Genomic DNA, 9,185 nt, shown 5'->3' on the forward strand with positions numbered 1-9,185 from the left:
ATCAACTGTAGCATGAGATGCAAGTATTTCTAATTCTGTGAGCATCCTTTAGCAATCTTGCTTGAAGAGAAGAGAAAGTTATGCAGTTGATTAAGCCGATTCACGTTTTTGCTAAGTAACCATGGACCAGATATTATCAATGGTCAGGAAGAGCAGTTACATTTTAAGAATAACAACAGCAATGTATTACAAAAACAATTTCTTTACTTATATTTGCTTATTTAGTTGCTGTTGCAGAGGACTGATCATATTCCATACTTTACAGATAAAATTGTACAGCATTTAATCATTGCTGCCTCCTCACTTGCATACTAATTTGACTCCTGACTGGTCTTGGTTGACTTACAAACTGGAAAAATCTGCCATTTTCCAGTAATTCATTGGAACGCATAGGCAGGCATTATGGCATAGTGGACTTCACACCCTGAGCCAGTGGTTCAAATAAGCAAGTTGCTTCACCTGCCTGTGGTCTAGTTGGAAAAACAAAAGAAATGCAACCAATTGTATCTTAAAGGTAAGTCACCTTGGATAAAGGAGTCAGCCCGATTAGAAAATAATAATAATAATAACACAAGGACACAGAGCTTTAAACTGCAAAATATGTACGCAAGGTCACCCAAACTGCACTAACAGCTCTGTATTTTTCCGAAACTAATGGAACATTATTATCTATCATTTAGTATTTAATCTCATTGCATTTCACTTATTAGGTATTTTAGATATTTATTTTTCTCCTAAAACACCTGCCTAAAAAACACTAATTTACCATTTCACTAATATTGTGTTTAAATATCAGTCATGTGCAGAAGAAATTTGCTTGTGATTCTACAGACAAACATGCCATTCTTTTTTTCAATGAGAAATTGTTATATATACATACACAATTATAGGTATTAAAAATCACGCATTTCTCATATGCAAATAAATAAAACAAGGAGGTGGACTTTTCTCCTGTACTTCATTCTGTTTTGTTACAAGTTGATTTGAGATAAAGTAAAATCATATAATGAAATCAATGATGCTCCCATAAAGTGCTAGTTAGGAATTTTAATTTAGAATTGTATGGATCATGATATTGCTGAGCTTCCAAACACCATCAACGTAACTGACTGCACACATGAGCGCCTTTTATAAACCTCGGTCAAATAAATTATTAATATAGTTGCCCAGGGCAACTTATAAAATCAGGACACATATAACAGATGAAAGTGAAGTGCAAAATTAATATTTGGAATAAATACTAATGAATTATTCGCTGTGTGTTTTCTTAATAAAGCCTTTAAAAGCAAATGCATGTGCGCAACATTTTATAAAATATATCATCCTCAAGGAGCTGGGGAGTCCTCTATAGTGTATCTTCAACCTGAGCCTGAAACAGGGGAGAGTCCCAAGGCTTTGGAAAATATCTTCCATCACCCCAGTCCCAAATGTATCACATCCTGGTGAGCTGAATGACTTCAGGCTTGTCGCCCTGACGTCACCTGTGATGAAGACCATCGAGTGGCTGCTGCTTCACCACCTGAGGCCACAGGTCCGCCACGCCATCGACCCTCTGCAGTTCACATACCAGGAGAAGGTGGGAATGGAGGATGCCATCATCTATATACTACATCGATCCCTCTCCCACTTGGACAGAGGCAGTGGTGCTGTAAGAATTATGTTTCTGGACTTCTCTAGCGCCTTCAGCACCATCCAACCTCTGCTCCTTAGGGACAAGCTGACAGAGAAGGGAGTAGATTCATACCTAGTGGCATGGATCATGGAGTATCTTACAGACAGACCTCAGTATGTGCATCTCTGGAACTGCAGGTCTGACATTGTGGTCAGCAACACAGGAGCGCCGCAGGGGACTGTACTTTCTCCGGTCCTGTTCAGCCTATATACATCGGACTTCCAATACAACTCAGAGCCTGCCACGTGCAAAAGTTCGCTGACGACACTGCTATCATGGGCTGCATCAGGAGTGGGCAGGAGGAGGAGTATAGGACCTAATCAAGGACTTTGTTAAATGGTGCAACTCAAACCACCTACAACTGAACACCAGCAAAACCAAAGAGCTGGTGGTGGATTTTAGGAGGCCCAGGCCCCTCCTGGACCCCGTGATCATCAGAGGTGACTGTGTGCAGAGGGTGCAGACCTATAAATACCTGGGAGTACAGCTGGATGATAAATTGGACTGGACTGTCAATACTGATGCTCTGTACAAGAGAGGACAGAGCCGACTATACTTCCTTAGAAGGCTGGCGTCCTTCAACATCTGCAATAAGATGCTGCAGATGTTCAATCAGACAGTTGGGGCGAGAGCGCCCTCTTCTACGCGGTGGTGTGCTGGGGAGGCAGCATTAAGAAGAGGGATGCCTCACGCCTGGACAAACTGGTGAGGAAGGCAGGCTCTATTGTAGGCATGGAGCTGGACAGTTTGACATCCATGGCAGAGTGACGGGCGCTGAGCAGGCTCCTGTCAATCATGGAGAATCCACTGCATCCACTAAACAGTGTCATCTCCAGACAGAGGAGCAGCTTCAGCGACAGACTGCAGTGAATGTCCTGCTTCACTGACAGACTGAGGAGATCGTTCCTCCCCCACACTATGCGACTCTTCAGTTCCACTCGGGGAGGTAAACGTTAACATTATTCAAAGTTATTGTCTGTTATACCTGCATTTTTATCACTCTTTAATTTAATATTGTTTTTTTGTATCAGTATACTGCTGCTGGAGTATGTGATTTTCCCCTTGGGATTAATAAAGTATCTATCTATCTATCTATCTATCTATCTATCTATCTATCTATCTATCTATCTATCTATCTATCTATCTATCTATCTATCTATCTATCTATCTACATGCAAACAAAAATATCTTTTGATGGATCATGTATTAAGAATTTTAGGATCCCAGCTGAAGTTAGTTCCACATCTTCTACTGAGCATTGCCTTGATGGATGATCATTTGCCCAATTCGAGGTTGAATGTGCCAAAGCGATTCAAATGTACTCATCAGTGTACCTCTATTTTTGACAAATTAATATTTTCTTCACTATAGCTTTGAAATTATTCTTATTTACATGTCACCTGTTCTGTACATTGATTTTAATACTGATTGGGTATAATGGATTTTTTTGGTCAGATTTTATATCTGAATTCATTATATGAAAGTCAATTGAATTATTGATATTAGGAAGTTGACTATGTGCACCACAGAATATTTGGGGGCACAGGTGGAAAGTTGATAAGGGTAAATTTCATATAAATATTAGACATTTTTTCTTCATACACAGAACTGTAGATAAATTGAAACAGGTATCAAGTAAATTAGTAGATGGCAGCAATTTTGGGCCTTTCAAAACACAACTTGATGTTATTTTGGCAAGGTAAGGGAACAGGATTGGCAGGCTCTGTAGGGCCAAATGGGCCAGTTCTCTTCAAAATTGCTCTAATGTTCTAAGTAATGCTGTGCCAGGGAACACTGAAGCCTTTTCCAGTGTCTTACCTGAATATCCATGTAGCCAAGAACTACAATAATATGAAATTTCTTGGTGGCTCTTTTTAATGCCAGGATTCTAGGAACCTTATGAGCCATCAATGGCCTTTCACTCATTTATTGGTTTTGACAAATGGATAAGTGTGATTAAACTCTTCTGAAAACAACTTTCACTTTATCTTTAAATAGTTCTGCATTTGCCATTGCCAACAACATTGCCAGCAACTGTAGTGATCTCATTCGTTGATGGATTAATAAGAAGTGAATGGTTTTACAGTAAGTAAGGTCTGAGTTCAGCTTGTGGTGCACTCGCTATCTATCTCAGCAGATTCAATTGTTGGTTGTCCTAACTGTTGGTTCCTGTTTTGCTGTTGATATGGATTAATAAACTTCAACTCCCCTTGTACCAACAATCAAATTAGTTGGCTTGGAAAATGCATGGATGGATGGGAATAATAAAATGTAACCACGCAGCTGTAAGTTACTTTTTTAACATTGTTTGTAGGCTATAGTGAAATCATTATTAGAATTTGTGTTTTGCCAAAATGATTTAGTAAAAGTATCAAGAAATAATCTGAATCAGGGGTGGGGGTTGATTTGTTTTGAACCTTTTTCTTTTTTCTTTTCTTTTTGTAAAACTCGAGTTATGTGTATGGAGTGTTATTTGATTTTAAAAATTTCAATAAAATTAAAAATAAAGAAATAATCTGAATGACAATGACATAGAAAAATTCAGTCAATTCCTTTAGTTTGTATTTCGGTGTTACCTACTTGTGGTGTGAAGTACTTATTAAATTTCTGCAATCTATTGACCGTTTTCCTAACATAAGTGTTCAGGTGACTGCAAAGTAAAGGAAACACTTGAGCAAATGAGGAATACACTTTACACTGAAAGCAGATGCTTCTATTCGAATATAATAAGTCATATATAAAAATGCACGCAGTCACAGTTCCTCATTATGTTAGCTAATATGGCTCAAATGAAAAATCATAATAACTTTTAGACATAGGTAATTGTCAGGGTGAATTTGGCAGAGCGTCCAATGACTGATGTTTCTCAAACATCTGTGGCTAAAGTTATGTTGGCATGGAAGTTGGTGAAAAGAACATCATTAGTTGGTGGAAACAATGGAAGAAAACTGTATGCTCCTGTCTATGCAATTTTCATGATGGAAAGAAAAACAGACAAGCTACTTAGGGAGAAAGTTAAATTAATGACAATTCACTGAGAAATTCACAGACTGCAATACTGTGGTTGGGTTAGAATACATTAACCCATTATTAGACCTAAAAATTCAGTTTTATTCCATATGCCCAGCTATTTAAAAATTAAGCATCTAGTCAACCATCATCTTATTTTCAGCAAACAGATTATATGTGGAACACACCAAAGAAGTCCACCAACCCAAATGGTTGTTTTTCTTAAGTAAATGGTACTCATGGCAGAGTGTGAATCATATTTTATTTATTGTTAAAATAAATAGTTAATGGTTAAATGTCAGTTTATTAAAAGCAAATATAAAGTGATCATGTTTATTTCATGGTGAAGGAGTCCGATACCAATGGTAGTGGAATCACACAGCCTGACAATGTCTCCATCCAAAACACAAAAGAACTCCACAAATGGCTTGAAGAGCATGGCAGTGATGTATGCTGACGCCATCCCAACCACCAAATCTTAAACCCTATAGAGCACTTGCTGGAAACTTTGCAGCAGAGCCTAAAGTAGAGTCAGTAAAACATCATTATACAAATAATTGAATTTCTTCTGACAAATGAAGCTACATCCCCACATTACAGACCCAGACACTTGGAGAATATACGCTAGGGCACATTCAGGCTGCTCTGATGGCTCGTGTTGACACAGTACCCTATTAAGTCAATTTCCTTTACCTGTGGATGATGTGGTTGAATACGGATATTTGCATAAAAAATATTCTTGTGCCTAAGTTCATGCTGTACAGTAATGATAAATGAGGGCCATTGTTCCATTATGACATGATTTATAAAGGAAGACTTTCCCTGGTGGTTTAGATTAAATAGGGAGAAAAAAATAATTATAAAATTTGTCTTAACATTTAAATTCATCTTTTGTTTTGCAGATGTGATCTCTCTAATGTCAAATATACTTGTAAAACAGCCAAGCACAAACTCTCTTGTTACAGGAAGTATTGCATTCATTCTGCTTATAATGGACTTGGCAGTTTATGTGGTATAACTGTTTAGATAATGTAGCGCTAAAGCTTTAGTTCAAAATACTGGTTTATAATTTAATCCATTGACAAAAGCTCATCCAGTCAGAAGCTTATCATTCAAGCTTGTGGCCTTTCCTGGTGTAATCCCCAAATTCTACTACAATGTTCCTGTTTAGTTTCAGGCTTAGACAAATAATTATTACATTTTAATGAATTAATCAACAATGAAAAAAAAAGAGATTAATCACAGGAAAACCGATTAAAGAAAATGAACCAGTCTGACAATTTATAAGGTTAAAATAAATCTCCAAAGGAAAAAAGATACAAAAAAAATCTGTAACAATGACCCTGATTTATTGTTACTTTTTGTGCTGGTGTTTTAATGATTGTTTTTGGTGTTTATTTTAATTTTATTGTCAAATATTTTTTTTATCTTGGGCTGTTGATGATCCTATTTGACTTTATATGCCATACATTATACCCACTTTAGTGTGGCCCAATATAAATCTGTGACTGTTTCTTTTGCTACTATAAATTGTTTGCTCTGAAACTGAAAAATACTGTATGTAAGCTGTTCCCCCTTTATCCTGCAACTTACTCTTGTGGGGTAGTGTTCATACCTCAAAGTCACTGTTTCTATACTATTGATTACTCAATAAATGTGTCATTTGCTGTCATTAATTATGTCAGTTGAAGACTATAGTTACGGAGAATGTTTAGAACTACAGTAAAACCTTGGATTGCGAGTAACTTGGTCTGCGAGTGTTTTGCAAGACGAGCAAAAATTTTTAATAAATTTTAACTTGATAAACGAGCAAGGTCTTGCAATACGAGTAGTACGTATACACTCTGTCTACCGAGTGTCACGTGATCACAACCGAGCCGATGATTCTTCTCTTTCTCTCTGTCACGCTGCGGGAGATTGTGTGTAATTGTCTCCCATGCTTGGTCTCAGTCGGCATGCCTCACTCGTATTGTCAACACCCGTATGAGCGTATATTGTTTATTACAGCATTGTGACCATGTGTGTTTGCGCGTAAAGCATTTTTTATATAGTGTGTGAGTAATGAATCTGTTTAACCACAATGCAATGTCACATTTCCGCGAAATCCTCAAAAGGAGGCAAAAGCAACTGTCATTGGATTAGTTCCTTGTTAAAGTCGCAAAAAAAAAGAAAAACATTCCAGTGAGCCAACAGACAGCAGTGATTCTGTTAGTTATAGTAAAAGTCGTCCTAACAATAACCCTCCTCCTCCTCTCGTCTCCCTCACACCAGCCACAATTCTTTTCAAAGTTACAGTGCAGGTTAATCTGTTTTATGTATTTTTACTTTATATTTTGTATTAATCATTTTTATAAGAATATTTTTGGGCTGTGGAACGAATTCGCTGAGTTTCCATTATTTCTTATGGGGAAATTCGCTTTGATATATGAGTGCTTTGGAGTACAAGCACATTTCCTGAACGAATTATGCTCGCAAACCAAGGCACCACTGTAATAATATTGGAGATAAAAGTTTCTTGTTCTGTTTAAGTTTAGCATAATTGTTTATTGTTTTAAAATGCAGCACATGGAATGGTGAAAAGGGTAAGAAGGCTTCAATGTACCACCAATGTGACCAGAACTTCACCTAGTGTAGCCGCTGAAGTATAAGGCGAGATCAAGCACGGGTAAAATGCATGCTGAAAGAAATCTCTCAGTCCGAAAGTTTGTTTTAAAAATATTTAGTGAAAGTTAAAGGCAAATAATCCACACAAGAATAAAGAAAAAATAGTTACACACGTAGAATAAAAGGCAAAAAAAGGAAAAATGTATCTTCTCTAAACTTAGCTTTTCTTGAGAAACTTGTTATTTCTGTACTTAAAAGTTCTTTATTTCTTCTTCTATACTTAAAGGTTCTTAATTTCTTCTTCTGTATGCCTTAAGCGTACAGTACAGTACTTAAATGAGTACTGTTTTATTAGAGTTGTTTCGCACACTAAAAAGACCCGTAAGTCCCTCAGGCACGGTTTAAAACCTTATGCCTTCTACACCTTACACATGGCAAGGCTGGTCACTAACTGAAGAATAATGTTTACTCAAAGCTATTAGAAATGGCAAGAATATACCAGTACAATTCTACTTATGGGGGTCCCAGCCTCTGCTACGCCTCTAACTCTGTAGTCGAGTCCTCATGAGGAAGACATCCACAAGTTCTTTTAAACTGGAGTTGCTGTAACAGAGAAGTTGTGTGCTTTGCTGTGGATTTGAATTAATGGAGCATTATTGAATAAAGGTTGAGTGTTGCTTCTGCAAGTGCCCAAATAATAGTTCAGTTTGCTCAGTTCTCTCTTGCCTGTCTTTGTGCAACCCAGCAGGTCAGACACTATACATAGAAAGATAGATATTTACAAACAAAGAAAAATTAAGTACATCATAAGCTAATTCTTCCATTGTTAACTGACTCACTCAACAGCTTGACTCCATCCTTGCTCTGTTGGTCAAATGATGACCTCTGTTGGCATGAAGCACATTATATATTTAGTTGCATATCTGCAGGCCAATCGTGTATCACATATGTACCCCTACCAACTGCAGCAGACGTTACAATGTGCCACAGGCATTTTCCAGCCCTCTGTTAGTTTGCTTACTTTCTCCTGCTAGTGCCTGTGTGAATTACTGACTCTACATGCTCAAGCACGCTAACACCTACCATCTCTGCAGTAAGTTTTACTTTACACTGTTTGTTGGTATACCTCGTACTCAATAAAGTCAACTCAATAACTATTGACGCTCAGGTTTTCAAATGACACAGTGACTCCAGCACTTGGTGCCAGTTGACACATGAAGCAGTGTAGGCTTCCACTCTTCTGCACGTGGGTCTGGAAGCTCCTTGCTTCCGAAACAAGAGATCCACTGTAGCAATAACAAAACACTCACATTCGTGCTAACACACTTCACATATTTATTCCTACTGTTCTTTAATAGTTATGCATACACAAAGAGATATTATTTGTAAATACTACTTAGTCTGTGGTGTGACTTACCATAAGGGACTAAAACAGGTTTCAGGCATTTAAAAGTTGAAAAACGTCTTTTAAGGGAGAGGATAACCATAACCTCTAGCTTGAATATACAAATTCAAAACAGTGTTCTTCAAATTAAAAGACTTTATGAAGTGATCAAAAACAGGAATGAAAAAACAGCCAAAGCAGAAAAAGGCAATAAACCATAAAATAACAAACAAAACCAAATTGTATATCCAAAGACAAAATCCAATAACGAGAAACAAAAATATTTCCCTAATATACAGTGAGGTTTCTAAACACTTTTGGGACTCCCCCCAATGGGATGACACACCAAAGAGTGTCCTAAAGCGAGATCATATGTCTGTGGAAGACTGCTTATTCATTGCTGGGGCAACTGGAAGCTCGTCACGATAGCAAATCCGAGTCGATCGTGGTCACGTTACAAGCGCCTGTCATCGATGAGTGATGCAAGGCATATTTTAAATTTAGGGAACGGTATTA

General features: G+C 37.5%; 1 protein-coding gene across 1 annotated transcript in view; it reads left to right on the forward strand.

Moving 5' to 3' along the window:
* The window catches only part of brinp2 (bone morphogenetic protein/retinoic acid inducible neural-specific 2), a 724,527-nt gene extending 721,388 nt beyond the window's left edge, over window positions 1–3,139 (forward strand). Inside the window, exon 9 of the transcript XR_007936145.1 lies at window positions 3,128–3,139. The gene's annotated coding sequence lies outside the window, so the exon portion shown is untranslated. The remainder of the gene's footprint in view (window positions 1–3,127) is intronic.
* The last annotated feature ends 6,046 nt before the right edge of the window (window positions 3,140–9,185 follow it).

Source organism: Erpetoichthys calabaricus, chromosome 10 (genome assembly GCF_900747795.2).
Source record: "Erpetoichthys calabaricus chromosome 10, fErpCal1.3, whole genome shotgun sequence".
Taxonomy (NCBI): domain Eukaryota; kingdom Metazoa; phylum Chordata; class Cladistia; order Polypteriformes; family Polypteridae; genus Erpetoichthys; species Erpetoichthys calabaricus.